At 40.0% G+C, this 23,158-nt stretch overlaps 1 long non-coding RNA gene across 4 annotated transcripts in view; it reads right to left on the reverse strand.

Moving 5' to 3' along the window:
• The window catches only part of LOC135295060 (uncharacterized), a 146,103-nt gene that overhangs the window by 22,404 nt on the left and 100,541 nt on the right, over positions 1–23,158 (reverse strand). For 3 of the 4 annotated variants that reach the window (XR_010357121.1, XR_010357122.1, XR_010357123.1), the window contains exons 4-7: positions 16,949–16,990; positions 15,962–16,093; positions 10,300–15,222; positions 7,585–7,615 (exon numbers count right to left, since the gene is read on the reverse strand). This is a non-coding gene — a long non-coding RNA (uncharacterized LOC135295060). The remainder of the gene's footprint in view (positions 1–7,584; positions 7,616–10,299; positions 15,223–15,961; positions 16,094–16,948; positions 16,991–23,158) is intronic. The other variant, XR_010357124.1, reaches the window with a different exon arrangement.

Raw genomic sequence — 23,158 nt, forward strand, 5'->3', positions numbered from 1 at the left:
TGGTATAAGTGACCTGCAGCTGGATTCCCACCCTCCAGTGCCCCTCTGATGGCAAGCAGGAAATTATCCCCAGACAAATCCTCAGCCAGCAATGATGGAATAAATCTGTAACATCACCTCCCATCCTTCCAGAGCTCCTCAGCCCTTTCTGCTTCATTTTTCCCTGTCACTGGCATGGCACAGGCAGTAACTTGCTAGATTGGAAGAGGTTGCATTGTAAATTAATAACGAACTAGCTAAAGTAATTAGCTAAGGACTGATTGCATCCTATGTCCTCAAATGCTGTAATCAGCCTTCCAAAGCAGGCACAAACAACATCAAATCATTGTAATACTTGGGAAAAGATAAAAAAAACTCTAATAAAATAACCCAACTAAAAACCCCAGGCAGTCTTTTCTCAGTCTTGCTTAATAAGCTACAAATTTATTCCTTGACAAAAAACAAATCCTATGATCACATATAAAATGGGGGAATTAAGTATTTACTTGCAACACAATACAGGATTTTTCTTACTTGTAATATTTTTACATAAAAATATCATTATCATTGAGTTGTGCAGGTCAAAGAAATGTCCAGGTTAAAAAATCCTGTGAAATTTGGACTGAAAACCTCTGCTTTTCAAATTGTTGACTTTCTGCAATGCAAAATAAAATAAACATGAAGTCTTTATCCTGTATTGCTTGCACAATCAGATCATTAGATAATTAAAACAACAAAAGACACGCAGAAATATTGGCTATAGATGTAAATCAATTACTCCAGAAGCAATTACTTTGGATCTAAATTAGCCAGGGTTATATGGGAGATATATAATATTTAATTTGCTGTATGACTCTGGCACAAATCCAGCCTGCAGCAGCAGCAAACAAAAGTCACCACTTCTCATTCAAGGTAAAGAACAACCCAATCTCTCTCTGCTGGTAACTCCAGCTCTTAAAGATAAAGATGTAATTAGTGCTGCAACAAGTTATGGCATGGAAAGAAAATTGTCCCATCACATTTCGACTCAGAATGAAAAGAGCTGACCAGAAGGCAGGATGAGAACTGGGAACACAAACCCTTCCAGGAGAAAACACAGCGAGGAAGGGAAGATTTCTTTCACAAGTATTTCCTCTATTTTGAAGAGCTCCATCTATTTGCTTGTGGCAAAATTCACTGCAACATTCATGTTGCCTTTTTTCTCAGTCTGAGCATGAGCTACCTTTTTTATGCCTTTCTGGGATCTGCTGCCTGGCCCCCAAACCCCTCAGTCCCTGCCCTACTCATGTAAAATCATGGGATTTTTTTGGAATAGGGATGCTCTGGGTTCAGTACATGGTGAGGAGTTTTGGGCAGTATTTTCTGTTAAGGAAGACCTTACACAGGCTGTGCTCTATAATTTTCTGAGGAAAGGTTTGCATTTTCATCTGATTAAAAAAAAATTAATAATCTTAGTCCCCAACTATACAAAAACATTGTTCCTTTCTCAGCCAGTCACCCAGATTTGGCAAGGGGTGCCCTGGAACACAGCCCAAGAGCACCAGGAAAAATCCTCACCATCATGTTCAAGTTCACTTTGCATGGGGAGAACTGCACAATGAATTGGTTTTCTTCTCCAAAAGCCAAAAACAAAAAGTTGCAGCTCTAAGAGCTCTGACGTTTGGTTGATGTTACTCCTTCCCCAGAAGGAGAGGTCTCTTTAAGTGACTTCTGAGAGCACAATCCTGAGGTACAGCTGGGCATTGTCAGGGCAGGTAAAATACACTCACATTAGTTGTAGAATATGTACAATCTGTCACATGTCCCCAAGCATTTAACAAAGCTACATAATTTCAGATAAATTAATTTTTGTGTCAGGCCAGCACAAATCTAAAGGCACAGTCAAGCCTTTTCTTTTTGGTGGAAAGCCCAGTGGAGCCAATATGAAGTTTCATTTTAATTCCCCTTCAGAGTGAGAGGATGTGGGGGAAAAGGGAAGAGCTGGAGTCTTTGGTTAAAGGGAAAGAAGGTAATAAAATCCTACAAAAGGAGAAGGGTAATAGCTGCAGCTCATCAAAAAGAAAATTGCTCAAAATACCATAAGTAGTTCTAAGAAAACCTCAAATCCCCCTTAAGAGCTTAAAATAGGACAAAACTGGGGTTGGAGTTGTTCGGAATATCTTTGTGCTGCTAAATCAACTCTCTTTCAGTGCACATTTAATCTGCCCCTCTATAAACAAACATTTGGCTGAGTGAAGTTCAAGGACAGGGTAGGGATGCAGGAAGGTTCAGCTTCGGGAGCAGATCCACCAAACCAGTAATTTCAAGGCAGGCTTTGGAGAGCTAGCCCCTTCTAACACACTAAATGAAATAAACTATTAATCAGGGGGACAGAAGCTTCTGTCATGCCTGTGCCTCAGCCCCCTCACCTCCTGATGAGGGGAGTCTGAGCACAAAGCCCCATCCCTGATCCTGTGCAACTACTGGAAAAACAAATTACCAAGCTAGGAATGTGAGAGAAAGAGCAATTAAATTTTTCCCCCCCTTTTTTAATCAAGGACTGTTTTGCCTCGGGGGTTTGGAGGGATAGGAAATCAGGCTTTTCAAGCTTCTGCAGAGTAGGCTTTGGAAAATATCTGTAGCAGACATCCCCGTCCTTTACAGATTGTGCTCTGCCCTTTTTCCTTTCCCTTATGGGCACACGTGTGGGGGGAGATTTGTTAGACCTTAAACTTGTCACAAATGTAGTTGCTAACCATTTACCCCCGTGTTCAGACGTTCTCTCGATTGCTTTCCCCAGTAATTACTCAGTGGGAATGTCACAGCAAGCTCCATAAGTTACAGCTAATCACTCTTAAGTGCTGGAAGCAGGACTGTATTTGTGCAAAGAAACAGCAATCAAATACGGTAAGCAGATGGCTGCTCCTTGTCCTGTTACCACACTGAGCACAACAGATTAAGCCATGATGGATTTATCAGCACTGATGGATACATTAACACCATAAGCTTTTATGGAATAAATAGCTCCTGACATCTCGTCATAACTTCTGATGCCCCAATTTTTCAAAATCTGGGTTGTTTTTTTTTTTTCTTTTTTTTTTTCTTTCTCTTTTTGAAATGAAATCATAGACGTTTCCAACAAAGCCTGCAGGTTTTTCTGTGCTCTCCTTAAGAGCTGCATCTCAGCATCTTATATTTTAAAATACACCATTAAAACCTTAGAAGCAGTTGAAAAAATCCATAGCATTTCTCTCAATAATAAATTCACTGCTCTACAAGCTTTGTGACAATCAATTCTTGTAATTGATAAGTGCCAGTATTTTAAACTGATGAAAGCATTAGCTCATTTGCCATATCTTGAGAATAACATATGATATTATGCAAACAGCAGTGAAACAAACATAAGTATCCAAACCCTTTTTCTTTCTGATTTATAGGCTGACCTGTAGGCTGGGGGGATGCACTTGAAGGCTTAACTGCTATTTTGCAATCCTAGCAGAAAACATAGCCTCAGATTTTTCAAAAGCCCTCATCTTGTGAGATGCAGAAGGGATAAAAAAATAAAGCAATTTTTGAGGACTGTGGGTGTCAGCTGCCTGGGCTGCCCTCAGCAAATGAGCAGGGAAATGTTTAATGGGTGCATGGGTGCACTGACACTTCAAACCAGGCTCTGAGCAGCCACAGCCACCCTACAAAGGCTGCAATAGGTGTTCATTTCTAGTCCTGCTGCCTCCAGGAAAGCAGAGTGCTGGCTGCTTAAACTCCAATCAAGCTGTTAACAAACCCCTGTGCTCTCTGGGGACAGCAGGCATTTTGGGGTTCCTATTCAGGGACTCCCAGTGGGAGAAAACAGGCAGAAAATTCCATTCAGTGTCACCAGTCAGAGCCAGCTGCCTGTGTGTGCTGCTGCACCTTCTCCACTCCTCCCTTCGTGTGCTTGAGTTCCTGTCCAGGTCATCAGCCTGGCGTTTGCTAATTGCCCGTCTGCAGCCTAGGTTTTAATCACCTGATCCATCAGAAGCCCTTCTTCCCCTGCCTGTATTCATCTTGTCAGTTAGTGACATTTTTTGTAATGAAAGCAGCAGATCTATTGATAGCATCCCTCAACAGAGTGGAAGGCATCCTGCATTAGCTTTGTCTCCTTAACCAGCCTGTTCTATTACAATTGACCTTCTCCTCTTGATTACCACACAAATCATAGTCCTCTCCCCTCTCCTCCCCCTGCTTCCCTTCCCTCCCACCCCCCAGTGTCTCAGATTATTTTTTCTGTAGCCATTCAATTGCCTGACTGCAGCTGGTAATTGGATTCATGTTTGGAGCACAGCTTTCTATGTACAAGTCTGGAATAATTCAAGTAGGACCCTGGCCTAGGGCTGAAGCCATATGTGAAATTCAGATTTGAGTCTGTAAAATCTGGAGTACCCTGAGAGAGGTATAATCCACTTAGCAGCACAAAATCCTGTCCTCTTTGGAACCTGCACTTACTCTCTTCTCTGGAAGTTAAATTTCCTTTCACTACTCTTTAAAGGTATTAAGGGCAAGGCAGTTTTATTGTGGTGACTTGGTGAAATGTAAAAGTGATGTTACTTTGGCAGCTGTCTTGACTCGCTCTAGGAAACAATTTGAGCAGTTTTCTTGATAACACAATAATTAAACACCATAAAACAATAATAACCCAACCTGACAGCATTCTTTGCGTGTACAGCAAACCATGGTGTCTCCAGAGTCTGAAACTCACCACTGGGACCAAGCTCAGCGTAACCAGACTGTTACACTGAAAACCTTAAGTGCAGCTAGTGGTGTCAGCTTTCCTGCCACACATATTGTACAATTTCAGCATCAATTTACTCACCTAAAGTTAAATAACAGGGAAATGAAATGCAGTCAGGTTCATCCTGCTGCAGCTCTGAGGGTGTGCAGTTTCTCCCTTTGTGCCTCTCAGTCCCTCAGAGAACCACCCCTAGATTTTGTATTGACTATGAATTAAGCTTACAGAATTCAATTGACCAACAACATTTAAGGCTCCTGAAACCTCAAAAAAAAAAATTGCCATAATCTCCCCTCTCAGTGTTCACATCATGAGAAGGAAGTAGCTGCGCTTCTATCCATGGTGTCAAGTTTCCTGCAAACCAACTCTTCAAAACACAAGAGATTTCCTAATCTCCTAATCAAGAGTTTAGAAATCAGTCTCGGGTGCTGTTATATGCTCTCCATTAAAGTATTTTCTTCTGAAATCAGTTCATTACTTGAGTTACTCAGTGTGTTCCAGTTTGAGACCAGGCTTCCACCTTTACCCCTCTGTTTTAGCTGCCAGGGGAGCAGAGAGCTTTGAAAGCTCCTGTGCTGCCTCCCAGGTGCGTGGTTGTACAGGTGGACACCAAAGGTGCCTCCAAAAACTGTCAATCAATGAAACAATCAGCCTCAAGCAACTCTTTTTGGCCTCCACATCTTCCAGAATATCAGAAAAGAAAGATTCCATCTTAAGAAAATATTTCAAAGTTTTGACATTTGACTGAGGGGTCATCTCATAGCAACAGAGCAGCTTTTGATTTTCTGGTGATAAAGCACCTGCCTGCGATGTGGAGGATCTGGGTTATGCTTCCAGCTGTTCTGGATTCAGAGCAAACTGAGAGCACAGGGGCCTCTGACATCCCAAAATGGGCTCTTTCTGCCCTGCCAAAATCAGCTTGGCTGCTCCATTCCTGTAAGCAACTCTTCTGCATTTAGCACTGTATTTACCTCGTGCACACTCTGCAATTCCTGGTGAGCTGCATGGAGTTCAAAGCAGCTCCTTAAAACTCCCCTGTGGAAAATTTAACTCTCCCTTGTTCCCATTTCATTCCATGTTCATTTCCAAAATGAACTAAAGTTTCTGGCCAAAAATATCACCCAAAGTGGCAGATTCTTGCAACAACGTTCCTTTGGACAACTTTTCATTTCCAAATGGCTTTCCTCCAGGGAAGGGTAGCTCTGGAGAAGCACACTAACTCAGGAATCTGCCCAAATTTGCCAAAGTGCCATCAGAATTAGAGAAAAACTTGAAATTATTTAAAATTTTCTTCTCCTCCCCTCCAAGGCTCCTGCATAAATTTGATTACTGCCACCTCTTCCATCACTAAAGGACTAAACTTTAGGTTGATAATGTTCACCTGAGCCCTTTGGCTCATGTTGTCTATTTGCATCAAGAATGAGAAATTAAACTACTTACTAAGCTTACAGAATTCAGCTCATCAGCAACACTCAAGATTCCTGAAACCTTAAAAAAAGAAAAAATTGCCATAATCTCCACTTTGTGTTCCCATCTTCCCATCATGAGAAGGAATTAGATGATGTCTCCATCCATGGTGTCAGCTTTCTACAGCCCATCTCTTCAAAACACCAGAGATCTCCTAATAATTTTTGAAGTGCTGATTTATGACTCTTTTTTTTCCCCCTTCTTTGCCTCGGGGACTTCATAACTAAAACTTGTCTCTGAGGCTGAAATGCTGGTGATGGCCCGATTTCTTCAACTCTACAAAGAGGAGTCAGCAGTAAGCAGAATTTATCTTTTCACCTGCATCTATCCCACAAATAAAATGGGCTTCCTTCTGCACTACCTGATTGAAGGTGTACTGAAACGAATGGAATCTGTCTGTTGCTGACAGCACCAACACCCTTTGTGGTGGGTCTTGGGTCATTTACTTTCCCTAAAATTGCAGTTCCTAAAAGTTATCAATGAAGTAAAGACCTCATCTTCCTCTTTCTCGTTTTCACTTACCACTCACCCTTGGAATTCCTACCACTACCTCACCCTGTAAGCCTGAAAATGTTACAGAAGTGAGCTTTAAAGCCATTAAAATGACAAAAAAATCCCTTTTTCTTCCCTTCCTCCTACTATTTTATAGTTTTTAACTCCTGGCAAGCTGAAATGCCCTCCAAATTGGGATGAGAAAGGCCATTTCTCCATGCAGTGATGGAGAACCTCTTCACAGGTGCTCATCGACTTTCACCTCCCAGCAGGAGGTTGGAAAGGTCTGAAAAGGGACCAAAGAGCTCCTTCAGATTGCAGGGTGTGATTCAGCTCCTCAAAGGTTTTCTCCTTACAGGTAGACTCACTTGGCCAGACATTTCCATCAGGTTTTTGGAGTGAAAGAACTAAAATTCATTGGGGAAAAAAAAAGAAAAAAAACCCAAACACAACACATAAAAGAACAAATTCACTTGTGACAGATTATTTCTCTCTTGGTGGTCATGCAAACAATTGGAAAATAAAGAATACAGGCTCTACCATTTGTGTTATCTTAGTTTGTGAGATTTACCTTAAATTTACATCACAGTGTCTCTATTAATGTAACTAAACCATAATTCTGTCTGTGGGAAACAAAAACTGTCAATGCACTTATAAAACGTGCCTTACTGCACTTATCTCAGTCAACATTTATTCTGTGAAATGTAATCAGGATGTTAAATGTTTCTGGGAGGTTTGAGATGCCATATTTTGCCATCTGTTCTAATTATTCCTGAATAATTTGGCAGATCTTGCTTTTGTTGCTGAACTACAGAAGCAGATTTCAGCAGTCTGAATTGCTTAAAAAGAAAAAAATTATGGTATTTAATTCAAAACTTCAACATTAAAGGGTCACATACCAGTAGGATGCAAGCAGAGGTCCAGAACATCCTGGATGGAGATAAAGCAGAGTTAAGTCTTCACAATTCTCTGTGGGGTGACATAAAAGTGAGGGGAAAATAGCAGACATAGACAGGTGCTGTCATTATATTGTGCAGTATATTCTTCATTTCCTGGCTTATTTTTCTTGAAGAATTCTAAATGAATTTTTTTAGTTACTCTCCTCTTGATCAGAGTGCTGACACCCTCACCCAGGCCCTCAAAAGGAGGGAATCATTATTGCCCTTTTTTAGATATGAGAAACAAGACAGGAGGCAATAAATTACTTCCCCGAGGTCACACAGGACATCTGAGGGAAAGCTGAAAGCAGCACCCAGGGCTCTCCAGATCCAAACTGGAATGTCTGGAGTTATCATGGGATCTTTTTGGAGCTGCAAATGGAGCTGCACTGTTCTAGGTCATGGACAACCCACTGAAATGTTTGGATACAAAGTCCTACTGCAGCATAAAAGCTAAATACACAATATTGGGCTACTGGAAAAAATTAGGGAGCAGGATGACCCAATATGAACAGGTATTGAGTAGTGCACAGCAGATTGCCCAGTTATTTATTTTAAAGCTAACTCAGTCACTTCAACCTACCTTCTCCAAAACCACTCTGTTTTTGAAGGAGAAAAACAGAACAAAACAAAAACAAAGCCCAAAACCCAGCTGGCATTTCAGAGCCATGAGCTCTGATGCAGTTTCTGACACTGCTGGGCACATGACCTTCAGCAGGTCCTTTCCCACCCTGCCTCATTTTCCCATCTGTGAAAGAGGCCAGAAATTCCTCCCTCTGCTGTGAGAACTGATGGATATTTGCACAGCCTTCTGAATGTAACAAAGGCCAAGAAGAGACAAAACATCATCTGAAGGCTGACCATGGCAGGGTTTATGTTATGATGACTCCCACGTGTACTAAATTGTATGGAAACAGCAAACAGTGCCTTCAGTAACAGCACCAGTAAGGCTGCACTGGCAGTTTGCATAACATGTACATAAATGTCCTTGATTCAGTGCTTGAATCAGAGACAGCAAGAGTGTACAAGGCTGCTAGGTTTGGTTTTTTTTTTTTCTTCAGAGTGTGCCAGTGCTGGTTCATGATCAAATCAGGGCTTTCATCCCCCAGGCTTAGATCAGGCTCAGGTGCAATGCTCTCTGGCTTAGATCTCTGTGCTCAGCCTGCAGTGGTGCCCTCACAGCCAGAGCACTCAGCAAGCACAGGCTCCAGGAAGGCTCCCTTGTCATCAGCTGAGGAAAGAATAACACTTCATTATCTTCTGCACAGAGTGAACGTGCCCAAGTGACTCAGGAATAGCAGCACTGCTATTTTTGTCACTGGAGCAATGTGTGGTGTGGGCAGGAGGGATGAGGTGCCCTCCCATCCTGACTCTGCTCTGGCACCACCAGCAGGGTTGGACACCAAATTCCTCCTTGGAATTCCTCCTCCCTCTGCCAGATCACCAGATGATTTCCATTATTTCACTGGGATCAAGACTAACAAAATCCTTTCTGATTTCAAACTTCAAGACAGTTTTTAAATGCAGTATTTTCAAAGACTGCTCTTTATTTGGGGTGTACAATGCAAGGTCTGCCAGGGCCAATGAGTCACTGTTAAAAGCAGAAGTCCAGGAGCAGGACATTATTTATATGAGTTTCTGTGACATATTTCTTTAGGAAAACCAAAATCAGTCTGTGGTAAGCAAAACAGACTACTCTCACTCATTGTGATAGCATATAATATAATACTAACTTCTAAATTGCAGTAACTTCTTTCAGCACCATAAAAATACATATACAAACTAGATATTTCGGTGTATGAGACCACATTCGTATGACTTCTGTAATTAAAAAAATTCAGCTAATGTAGGGTTTTTTTTCTCATCTGTGCCAGTCTCAACAAAATGATAAAAAAACTCCCAGCATTTGCTTGCAGTCTTTCACAGAGAAAACGGGGACATTGCTACAATGTTCAATGGAAGCATTTTTAGAAACTTGCTTTTTGTGAAACATTTCAAATGAAAAAATTTGATTTTCTAATCAGCTGTAATGGTAATTGCAGGGCTAAAGCAGAATTCACTCCAGACACAAAGAACATACAGAAACAAGCAGCATTTGGATCAGTCAGTGGATCAAATTCAGAGCTGTGGTGTAAGCAAGAGCTGGTTAATTTTACTGAGAAAGGAAGCAGAAGATAGCAGGGAAAGAGAGACAAATAAATGAGAATTCAGAAGAACATGGCAGATTGCCAGTAAGAGAGGGAGTATAAATCCAAGTTTACATAAGGGCAAAAAAATGAATGAAGATTAAAAGGAAAAATTTCTCCAAGCTGTATTAAAGGTGAGATACTGAAAAGTTTTTCTTGTTTTAACAAAAAAAAAAAAACAACAGCAATTTTCCTCTAGGAAGAACAAAACCAACCATTAACAAGACCTGGGGAAAACCAGGAAAAACTTAATATATTTCTTGATCTACAACCCCATAAACCAAAAAATAAAGAATGCATTTAGGATAACTTCACTCCTCTATTCAGGCTTAGTGCTTACTAAGTTGCTTCTGCTAAGCAGAACTGTCACCAAGTCCCTGCTTTAGAGATGATCAGAAAAACCAAATACATCTCCTGTGCAAGTGGGTATAACCCTCACTATCTTCAGTTCAAATGACACAGCTATGATACAATAAGAAATACAACTTACAGAAGAATCATGGGCTTGAGGTGGCAGCTGGGGAGGTGGCTGCAGTGTCTGGGTCTTTTCCTGAGCCCCATGGAGGTCTCAGGGTGGGGGATTTCACCTTCAGCCCACAGCTGACAAATGACATATGGCTCCTCTTCAGTCTGTGTTCTCTTGAAGCATCCTCTCCCCCACGCCCAACAGCCATTGAGCATGTTCACTTTGCCAGCCAGATCTGGATTCGATACTTTGAAAAATGGTGACATTTCCTGCCAAGTGTGCCAAATCCTGTTCCCATCAAGTGCAAGTGCAGCTCAGGTTCCATCATCCCTTTCTACTCAGAGGTTAGGATGACACAACGTTTTTTGTTTTGCTCTCCATCCATCTCAGTAAGGAAATATTAGCAGCAAGATTGTTCCTTTGAGGTTAGAAGTCTATAGAGAAGAGTCCTGTATCCTGCAGAGCAGTCAGGACATAACTTCAAACACAAATACCATCTGTCTCTGAAATATCTCCTTAACATGAAGTCACCAACGTTCAAATACCTTAAAAGAGTTTTATGTTTAACAACTTGAAACTCAAGCCTTCTTTAACTGAAAATATTCTATCTAGTCTTCATATACCAGTCATTGGGGAAAACTCAGCTGTGCATCCCTCTCTTTCTAAACAAGCAGCACTACATCAATTGAATTTTCATCTCAAAGATGTTTGAAGACAAAATAGCATCAAGAAAACATTACAACACGACATGGAAATTGATAAAAACTATTACATCATTACCTAAAATATGCCTACAGAGAAAGACTCAAAATCTCTAGCCTTGACTGTGGAATAAACCCCAAGTAGGTCAATTTTTGTCTTTCAGATTCCAAGAATTATATGGCTGGAAAATTGTATCTAATAAAATGTATAACTCAGCTAATTAATATCATTGCTCATAAATTCTCACAGAACTAACCCAGCAATCACAGTAAGTGCTGTAAGTGTAGGGTGAACAGTCTTTCTATAAATCCATATCTGCCAAAGTGGGTTAAAATACATTTAAGTGAAAATTTTAACTGTGGAACTATTGCATCGTTTATATTAACACATGTAAAAAATGCATTCCCAGAAGAACACTCTCACATTGCCTCATCACAGACTGTAAAGTTCTGTGCTGTGTTTATTTGCAGGAGCAAAACACAAAATGCCAACAGGAAATCCCATATCCAAGGGAGAAAAAATGCATATTTAGCAGAGGAATTCTGCATCCTCAAATTACAGCTGAACTACTATGATACATTCTTCAAGAATCTATTTTTTTCGAGGAGCTGAACATAAAATCCTCTAATAGAATATTGGAAGTCCTGAGACTGCTCAAATTGTGTAGCACAGAAGATTGTGAACACTTGCTGCTGACATTGTACCAAGCACACAGCCATGAAAGCTGAAATTAAACATGTCTTGGCCTGCTCAGATTAGCTATTTATTTATTTTTATTTTTTATGGTTTATATTTGAAGCCCTGTTTGAAATGGAGCTTGAGAAAGGATGCCTTTGTACAACCTTCAATAAAGAAATATCCACATCAGAGACAAAATTGTAATTGAGCTCCTTTCTAGTAATCTATACAAAGAGGCAGAGGTCTAAAGGAAAACACAGATCAAATGTCTTAGAAGTGGAAAATAACTACAGACAAAAAGAAAATCAAAAGAGACTACAAAGTTAGGTGAGCATAGAAGTGTAATAAAATCTGCTATGAATATATGGTTTATGAATAAAATAATGATTTATTAGAGCTTGAATACTTCTTTGGGTTTTTTAAATAAGATTACATTGTGGTTTTCTAGGTCATCCACACTTTCCTAATGTCAGGCTCTGGATATTAAATGGATTCAAATATTAATTACCACACACAGCAGAAAAGTTCTCAAGTTTTTTTCTGTTTTGAACAACAGCCCAAGAAGGAGGGTTCTTAAATACACCCCCATTTTACTGATCAGGTTCGGAGATAGAGTGCCTTGACATTACTGTGGAAAGCAAGAAAAAAATTAGATTTAATATGTAGTTGAGTACATTATAATACGGAAAACAAAAACACCCAGCTCCAGGAGACAGATTAATCTGATCCCACACTCCATCACCACTAAGCAGAAGTGCCACCAAGTCCCTGCTTTAGAGATGACCAGAAAAACCTTCTCCTTGTCCAGATCAACGTGCAAACCCAGTGTGAGCCTTGCAACTGAACCAGGCATGAAAAACTATATGGGGACAAATTTTGGTGGGAACTGAACTCATTTAAAGATGTGAGTTAGCTTAGCATGAACATTTAATTCTGGGAATGGTGCAGACAGGAGGCAAGGCCTCAGTGTCTGTCCCTACACTCAGATGAGCTGGTGACACAGTAGAAATAGAGTGAACGAGAGTGGCGGCCAATGGAACAATGGGTGGGAGCTTCCCCAGGCAAGCCTGAGCACCTCTGTGTCAGATTTATGCTCTCCAGAGGGCTGTAGCAAACACCAGGGCCCACAGCCAGCTCTTACTCCCACTAATGACATTTTTAGAAGGTGAAGACCTCATTGAATCCATTGCTGTTGACCCACAGGGCTCCATCTTCTCTGTGCTGCTCAGTGAATTAGGCAGGCAAGTGCTATTAATGAGAGCAGGAGATGTGTATATCCAGTTTCTGACTCTGAGGGCTGCTAGCACACCCCATAATTTGAGAGAATTATGTCTTAAAGGCTATGCTATGACAGGGAAATCACTCATGATGAAACAATGCTTGAGTGGTGGAAAAAGCTTTGTTCTGATGTTGAATGGATTCTTCTAACATGGACTTTCAAGCAAATTTTTGGGTGAAAATCTCACACTTGGAAATGCCTAATTTAAAATAAGATCTTATGTCTCAGCTGCTCTGGAATACAGAAATGAGGAGGCCCATTCCTGTGAAGTGCCTGAATCAATTCTTTTTGTCTGGAATGTGCTGCCCTAGTTAATAAAAAACCCCCAAAACCTAGGATATGGACATTTAGGTTTTTTAAGTGATTATAATGATGAAGAGTGGGATTTCTGTGCTGCTTTTTGCAAGAAGAGGTGGGTACCCATAAAAATCCAAGTGACCTACCACCAATGCCATTATTTTAACTGACATCTGTGAGCATATTTTCTTAGGTTGCATCAAGACAGATGAGGGCCCTTTGTGCCCTTCTGACAGTGATGGCAATCATTAAAGATTTACCAGGGTCATTAAAGTGAGAAATAGCAGCAATGCAGAGCTGGGTATCACCATCCCATGTGGATTCCACTGAAGTGCAAAGAAAGCCAGCACAGAATAAGCCAAGATCTTGCACTGCCACCTTAACCTCATTTTACAGATATAAAAAAAGAAGGGGAAAAAAATTCACCAGTTTGTCTAAAACACATGAGAGAAGTACATTTCACTTGTAGGGGGGCATTGCCAAGAAAGGGCACAACATTTCCCTCCTTGATAAAGCACTTGGGAGCCCAGCCAAGCTTGGGGACTCTTCCACAGCTCCTGCCTTCCTCTCACTGTTCTTTCCTCTGAGCACAAACCAGATTTTTGCTGTTCTTTATTGGCTGTTCAAATCCAGGGCTGAAGCAACATCCCACCATACCTTTGAAATTTAGTCCTTATGAAGGCACTGGGGCTATTTTTAGCAGAGATCAAAAGAAGGCAAAGAAACAAACAGCTGCAGATTTAATCAGCTTTAACATGTTTAACTACAAGCCTGATGACTCAGAAGGCACACACCTTGCCAGAGCATCTATATGCAAATTGTTCTAAGGTAAAAAAAGAAGGAAAATTTCTAAAATCATTATCGCACATGTGTTCCATTATTATAATACCTTGTGAACTGACATCACAAAAATTGCTGGGAAAAAAAAAAAGGTACATGGGGCTTCTAACCTTGCTTTGATTCTGCTGTTCATTCTATCAAATGAAACAGGAAAGCGATCTCCTACGGAAATCAGTCACTGGTCTTGTTTTAATCCCCCCCCTTTGATTTCCCGAGCAGCCCAGATTAAAGATAGACCTTTCTCCTGGGTGTGATGTGGGCAGAGCAGGCAGCACAAAGCCCTTTGTCTGCCAGGGCTGTGCTGAGCAGCCAGCCCTCGTCCCAGGGACAGTGCCAGGCTGCTCTGTGCTGCTGGAAAAACATTGCCTGTCAGTCACCTGAAGAATGAAATAATTCACAGCACTGGGCAGGGGGTAAAAATAATAATGGATTTAAAATAAACACCGTGGAGATCGCTCTGTGTGTGCAAACACATGCTTGTGCACACCCACATTTGTGAAAAAAAAAGGAATAATACACACCAGCTCTGAAAGCTCCACTTGAGCCAGTTCCATGCGAGCACTCTCCTGCATTATGGATGTTGGGTTTGCTGAAGCTGTGGCACTCTGGAGCTCAAAGTCCCTTTCAAGATAACTTTTGCCAGTCATGCGTATCCCAGTGCAAACAAAAAAACCAAACCCAAACACTTCACGCTCCTATCTCCTCACACCTGATACATTGCTCCTTCAGAGCCAGACATAATTATCACATGATGCACAAGGCTGAACATGTTTTAAACATCTGTTTGACATGCTGCAATCAATCACAGCGCAGCTGATAGGGCTGATAGCTGGTGCACAGTGGCAGTGCCCCCCCAGCTCGTGCAGCGCTGAGATAAATGCCTTCCCCAGGTCACTGGAGGCACTCACTTCACCTCCTGCCTCATGAACTTTCCAAGGAGTGTGTTATCTCGGGGTAACACATGTCTGCTGCTACCTGGCTCTTTAATTACTGTACACAAAATTCCAAATCAGAGTAATTGGCATCTCAAGGCACCGCCGTGCGCTGCGGGGTCCCCCTGATGTAAGTGAGCAACTGATGCAGCAAACAGAACGACCTTGATAGAGATTTCTCCCCAAAACTGATGGCATCTCAGGACTTTAATGCACAACCTGATGAAGAAAACAATATAAATATTGTAATCACATTTTGAGCTCAAAAGTTCACAATGGTTTGCAGTTTTTTTTAATATGCAATTTTTCTGTACAAAAGTCATACTAATACAATAAATACATAATTGGGATCTCTCAAAATACTTTCTTTAGGTCATTTCTTAGCCACAGTTCATGTCTCAATCATTTTTATAGATAGCTTCACACTTTATATAAAAAAAATACACACATTCACACTAACCTGAGGTAGGGGAGACCCAGTCCTGAGTCTCCAGTTGAACCAGCCAACACAAATTTGCACCTGAATATCTGCTCTCTGGGGTTTGAACATCTAAAACACCCAGCATCTGCTAGAGACACCCAGCTGCTTGTACTTTTCTTTTAGGAGAAACCTGGTCTTGGAGTTGAGATGTGTTTCCTCCTAACCAAACTCATTCTGACAAGCAATAAGATCCCTGATCAGTTACTCTTATCTATCACTCCAAAAAGAATTAAGGAGCAATCACCTCACTATCCATGTGCTTCCAAGTAGCTCAGAAAAAAAAAAAAATCAGTAACCCAGTCATATCAGATTTTCACTGATTGTTTTAACACTCAAATATTGGGAAATATTCAGACACGTTTATTTCCTATAAATCAGGAACTTGGTGAGCAAATGACGAACTTTACAGAAGCAGAAGGCTTCATATAATCTCTGTGCTGTTCTGAACTATGGCTGCACCATCAGTTCTATTCTGACCTCGAGAGCAATTGGTCCTGACTTGTCATGGGATGAAAATCCATCACTTGAATTGCTTGAGATTTGGGATGGCAATCCATTATCCAGGCTGCTTGATACACTGCACACCAGACAATATCTTACTATGGCTCACTAAGGGAAGATATGGAATAAAAAAATGTTAAAACATTAAATAAATAATGATTTTTTAAAAAATTAAAAAAATATATTGAGCCTACAGAATAAAGCTGACTTAGTGCAGTCCCCAAGCCAAGGGCAGGTTCATACCTAACCCCATCCTGAGAGATGTGTGTACAACCCACTCTTTTATATAATCAAAACTGCCTTAGCATAAATGAGGAGCCAAGAAAAAGTAACACATTTTTTCCTTTTTTTTTCCTAGAATCATGTTATCTTCTAGACGCACATGACCCCTTCTGCTCAATTATTTATTAATACAAGCAACTGGAATTCTGATTTTGTTCCTACTTGGGACAGAGTCTTTCAAGACATCTAAATCAATCAGGACTTCTCTGAAAGTTGCTCTTCTCTTTAATCCTTCCCTTTTTTGTTGTTGATATCTCCATATGTAATTAAAACTCATTTATGAAGACACCCAGTCCTACAAACGGGAATTTATTTAGTCTCTTTTCTTGTGCAAACCAATGTTTCTGAGCTCCTCATATCTATGCTGAAGGCATTTTAGGGGTTTTCCTTTGGCCTACAGTCTGCCTGCCTGAACATCCCCACTGTTCCCATGGCTCTGAGATGGTTTAAAAAGACAATTACACTAATTTTTAATTTCTGGGGAACAGTTAATTTCCCCTTTAAAGGAAGGTAGTTATAATAAAGAGGCTGTTTGTAGGAGCACACTCGCACACAAAAATCAGCCAACCCAACCCCAACCAACCCCAAACGTACAAACCAAAAGCCATCAAACCCACATCCTTTTCTCTCTTGGATGGATGTTTTTCAGCTCTAAAAGGTGTTGCCACAACTCTTGCCCACCTGTGATTTTTCAGTGTCACTTTCCATTATGATCCTTCTCAGCTGCAAGAAAGGAGAAGAATTATGAGCTCTTTCACAAAGGATTTAGCTTTATTTTACTCAGGATGAGAAATTAAGGATGCCCTGACTGACAGCATGTGGTTTCTATTTCTGTTTATAAGCAGCCTTACAATAGTAGGGTCAAAAGGATTAGAGGAAGGTCAGTGTTACTGTTTCTAGAGGAAACCAGAAATTGTAGGTTCTCCTTCAATATTCTTGCTTTCCAAAGAAAGTGGAAATCTTTATATGACAGGGTTTTTCAAACACCTGCTCCTATTCACTTTTCCTTTAGTAACTGAAGTAAAGGAGAGAGTTGTGGGATTATTTACTTTTTTTTTCCACTTTCATCTACTACAAAATAAGCATTGTACACAGAGCAAAAAAAGTTAATTTGCTGTCTGATATAGACCCTGGATTTTTTTCTAACTACAAAGGACAGAAACAATAATATCAGTACAACACACACACTATTTAAGGCATGGAGAAGTTATAATATCTCTGAGCAACATCACAAATACCACAAAAAACTAAAAGTTCTCTGCAGTTCAGTGTTTCCATTTTCCAGCCTCTCATAACAGCCTGATCTTGCTGTTCAGCAGCACCATGGGTGGAAAAAACTGCTCAATTCATGTGGTTGTACATCAGTTATTGATTTATTGATGACTTGCAAATAACTGCCAATATTTATCTGTCTATGCACGTCAATTCCCACAACAGAGCAGGTGAAACCAGTATTTTGGGCAGTTGAGAAATGTTAATTTGTGCTCACAAACATCCAGGCTTCACACTGCTCTGTCATTTTTTTTACAAGCTGAGGCCTTTTTCCAAAGTTTCCCTGCAATTCCCTGGATTTTGTTTAATTCAGCTGATGGTTGACTCCCTGTTTAGCATGATGGGTGTTTGATGTGAGTGGGGAAACTGCATCCTCTACACAGCAGAGCAAATGGGGCCCATTTGAATTTTCTGAATTGCACAGCTCACTCTATTAAAGTTATTTCTCCTTCCAGAAAAAAAAAAATACTGCAATGCTCCAGTTGCTTTTAATGGTTGAAAAATCACATTCCCCTGAGTGAGAAGATAAGCTGAGAGGATTTTTAATTAAAGCTCACTCTTCCTCATCTTTATCCCAAAAGTCTGTTTCATGCTACAAGCCAATCATTCCCCGACACTCCAGATGTCTTGCAAGCTACCTGGGTGCTCTCTTTCATAAAAAACAAGGTTGCACATCCCAGACACCTCCTGAATTCAACTAAACAAATACATTTGTGCCAAAGTGACATTGTTACTCTGCTGAATGGAATGGATGCAGCTCATTTCAGAGTCATCCAGCCAAAGAACTGCTCCAGCAGGAACATTCCAGCCGGGAAGGACTGAAGTCAGGGGTGCCTCCCGAGATGCCAAGCAGCAAAAATGCTTCCAGCAGGCTCCAAAATATCAGGCACACATCCTCTAGTTCTTGGCACTGGAATGATTTGACCCTGAAAGTGCAGATTTGCAGAAGGAAGGGGTGTGATGATAGAGAAATTCCAGGGAAATCAAAGAGAATGGTGAGGGGGAATGGACTTTTCATGGATACATCAGAGCAATTCAAACCTCCTGAAGAATCAGTGCTTGTCCAGGGACCTCACTGGAGTTGTTCAAGGCATGGAATTTGCCCCAAAGGTCAGGAATATCACTGACCAGAACTAAACCAAAGTAAATAACAGGAAGGTTGAAACCAATGCCAAAGAATTAATCCAATACTAACCCAAAGCCAAAATTCTACTTCCAAAGGCAGAGGTGCTTTGCTCGTCAGTGAAAACTGCACTATCTTTTTTGTTCAAATTCCAAGGATGAATTTGGCTATGCTCACAGCTGTAGCAACAACAACAAAAAGTGAGTAAAAGTCTTCAGAAAATCAAGAAACTCACTGTTGCCTTTGATGGCAGTGTGTGGTATGAAAATAACCTACTTATGTAGGTTTTTTACATGAAAATAACTGAAGAAGCAAAAAGGGTATAGAAAGAACCAGCTAAAGGCCAGACAAAGTAGGTGTGTACTTAAGCAGAATACTTAAATATGGTGAACTGAGCTCTTTTTCTTTGCCTTTTCCTCAGTCTGGGTTTATATCATGGGCTTTTTGGAGGTGAGGGAAGTACCAAGGCACTGGAAACACAATTTTCACTGCTTTTCTCCCTCTTCCATTTTTAACCTATGTTTTGTTTAGATAATCTGTTGTTTAGATAATGTTTTGCTAAAATTGGCTGGGGTTTTTAATTATTATTTTTACCACAACCTTGTTTATGTTGCAATTTTCGTGATTTTGCCCTGAACTCCTTTGATTACTCATCATATTTTTACGATTTCCATTTGCAGCACTGTTATCTTTTGATCTTCTGCTGTTTGCCCATATGTTTAAAGTTTTCCAAACTAATTAAGACAATTAACTAAAAAAGACTAATTGCATTCATAAATGAGACATGGCATTTCTGATTAGCAGGTGGCTCCTTTCTGGTTTGGATACATAAAAGCAGATGGAAATGTGGCAGACTTAGTTATATTTAATGTGCCCACTTCCTTCCAGACTGCTCCTCTTTCCAGCTAATGACAATAAACCTATAAAATCTTCAGATTACTCTTTTTTTTTTTTTTGTTTTCTGCTTTTGCAATTTCTCATTTGAAATCCTGGGCATTCTTGACTAAGAGTTTCCAAACTGTATTTTAAAATCCTTTGTCATTTCTATTTACAGGCTTTAAGATGACTGGAAAAATAACAGGATCAGAAATACTCAAAAATAAGAAATCTGCTCCTAAATTTGATGTGGAATCAATGGTATAAATAGTTTTTAGTGATCTTTTTAAAGAAAAGATGCTTAAAAAGACAGCTTCTGTTCTTATTTTTTGCTATATTTCCATATAAAAGCAGACATTTATCACTGCTGTTCCTATAGCCAAGATTTTTTAAATTATTTTCACCAGTGCCCCAAAATCACTTTTCATAATGCATAATGAATTCTTAACCAAAAGCATTGAGGATATAAAGAAGCAATTTCTTTGTTGCCCTGACAATCTATGACAGCTTTAGCATTGCACAAGTGAAAAAAAATAACATTACAACCACATGACAGTGTGGGAAATTACCAGTTATGGATGCCTCAGGAACATTGGTAACTTATAAATTTTATATCTAAAATAAATACACTGCCTTGAAGTTCAGGAAAACAGCTCCACAGTTTAAGTGTGCCTGGAGAAAAGAAGTTCAACATTAATCCAACTCTGACCATTCACAATTTTATTGAAGTGCTTATTGTATAAAACTCTTTTTTATACAATTTTATGAGAATAGCTCTGCAAAAGATTATCTGGGATTTATTCAAGCAAATTTTGTTTCTATTAGCCCAAATGATCTATTCAACACTAACTTTTTGGTGCAGCACTTTTAGGTAGAGGTATTTCAGAGCAAGTGAGAGGAGCAGAAGAAATGTAAAATCTGACCATAGAGACTGAATTACATTGAAGCAAAAAACCTGAAGTTCTTCCCTACCAAATTCTTGTGCTGTGATTTTCTGCAATGCACAATTTTAATGTAAAAATATAAGACAGCAGTGAAAATTTTGAATTATCTGGTGCCTAGGAGCTTTATGTTTTGTTATAACGTGCAACCAAAAGCTGGTTACAGGATAATACAGACAGAATGGGACACAGCATCTGTTGTTTAGAGTGATGCGAAAAAAGAAAGAAAAAAAATCAGCTGATAAACATGACAGGGTGCTGATGGTCCAGATTTTCACCTGTATCCAAGAGCAAGAAGGATTCCCCTCCTTGACTCTGGGTCCCTTTTACCTCAGTTCTCCTCCACTCAGAGACACCCAGCAAATAATAGGGCTGAAATGCAAACATGTGCAGCTTTTCGGACAGCAGTAATGAGAACGTGTCCTAAGTCTCAACCACAAATTAAAAGGACTGCCACCGCCCTCAAATCAGAAAAATGTCACACCAAGGGATTTCCTGAATTCAGAGATTTTACTATATCCAGTAAATTGTTGTGAATCACAATATGCTAGGATTCTAAAATAACTTCAGACTGCCTTGCCTTTAATTCTTATTCAAGATATCTGTCCTCAGCAAAAAGTTGAGATGCATAAGGACTTGAGGATTTCATGAGTGCAGCTCCATAAAAATACCAATTTGCTGTTCAATAAACAAAACCTGAAAGTTCTGCTGGCCAATAAATCTGAGTAAGTGCTCTTAGTGCAGATGCTATTGAGCAGCAGCATCCTGCATCAGCTGTTTTGAGCCCTGCTGTAGGGAGCAGGATGACTCAGGGTGTGGGTAATGGGAAGCAGAGCCTTTCACCCCGGGGTCAATAGTTATAATCTGAAATACACCAGGAGTCAATGCCATGGCAGCCCCTTCTGCTGCCTGCAGCCAAATCAGACCGTGGCCTCCAGGCAATTCCTGCACAAGAAGCACTGGAAGCACAGCAGGAAGCCCTGGCACTGATATCTGGCACCAGCAAAAGAGCTGGAAAGCCAAGAAATTCCCTGGGGAAGTATGTACTGTTTTTAAAATAAGTAAGGGGAAGTGTTTCAGTAAAGAATTTGAGGGAAAATGGTTTGCAGCAACTTTTCATCTTTCTGTGGTGTTGGCAAATCTTGTGGGCTTGAAGCTACTTGGGATTTAAAGGATTCACCAGTCACACAGAATATCAGACAATGCAAATTTGTAAATCCTGGGCAGAATTCACAACCTGCACACATGGATACACTTTGTGATGTGCCCTCTGTAACTACACACAACCCTCAGCTGCTCTGACATAGCTCAAACCTGCAGAGAGATGTGTGTCACTATCACAAGGACAGGCATTCTGTCTTATTTTCAGATCTCTTTACAGTTTTTTTTGAGGGTTTCCAGGGATTTGCCCCATGTTCTGATCTCTGTGTATCATTGTGCAGCCTCAACCTGTTGCTCCATCACATCCACCTCTACACCCAAAGCAGCAAAGTGAACTGCACTGCCTCTGCAGAGTTGAAATCCCAAAATACTGAACGTCACTGCTCATGCATTTCTCCATTTCCACTATGGAGAGGCTAACAATGAATAATTATCAAAAATAGGAAGGGAAAAAGGAATAGTTCAGTCATTCTGTATGGATCTGAAGCATGTTTAACTTCACCCTCACCAGGAATATCAGAGAAAAAGACATCAGGATCACTTTTATCTGGGACACATAGTACTAATGGGCAGCAGATCTTTTCTGGAAAGAGGATCTGGATTAATTTATTCTGGTGTTATTGGTAAATTCCAAGAACAAGCACTGGGAGTCCTGTTAATCTTTAATTGTGATGACACTGACAAATCTATAAACCTGAAAAATACTCCAGTGTCTCAGCTCATCATGCAAAATGTTTTAATCACCAGAGGAAATGTATCAGATTATCAGTACCTTCCCTACAATCGCCTGGATGGACTTTTATTATTACACTCAACACTGCTCTGAATGAGCCAATATGATTTCTTTAGATGTTCTGTACCTTTTAAATTTATAAAAGTTCAGACATGTTAAGCAGGAATCATGACTTTTTAAGATAACTTATTTTCCTTTCATAAAACCCACACTGTTTATCTTGATCATCAAATGACAAAGCTCAGCTAACAGAAATTAAGCATGTTGGTCCCCTCTAACCTCCACAGCATTTTTATTTTTGAGTGCTCTTTTAAAGCAAGGAATAACCACTGTAAATATTTTTCTTCATGTCTATGGAAGTTTTTTCACTCCTCAGTTGTGACTCATTTCTTGTGAATTATTCATATGAGTAAAATGTATGGAAATGTTTTTGTTAAGTGGAGATTAAGCTTTGACTATCTTTTCTTCACCCACTCTTTGAATGTAAAAATATTCTTTAGATGATGAAAAATAAAGTATGTTTCTTAATTTTCAATATTTTCCCCTAGTTTATGCTAATATCTACAAAGACTGGCAAATTCTGTACCTAGAAATAGTTTTAACTAGAACAGTAAGAAAATTAATTTTTTGGTTGACTAGTTGGATTTTTTAAAATTCCCTTTAAAATGAAATTTAAATAAGAGAAGATTATTATTCCAAATTGAAAAAACATTTTTAAAAATTCTTAGGTGGGTTTCCTCTCCCCATCCCCACCATTCATTTTGGAGTGGTCAAAAAGACATAAG

The sequence above is a fragment of the Passer domesticus genome, chromosome 2 (assembly GCF_036417665.1).
Source record: "Passer domesticus isolate bPasDom1 chromosome 2, bPasDom1.hap1, whole genome shotgun sequence".
NCBI classification, from domain to species: domain Eukaryota; kingdom Metazoa; phylum Chordata; class Aves; order Passeriformes; family Passeridae; genus Passer; species Passer domesticus.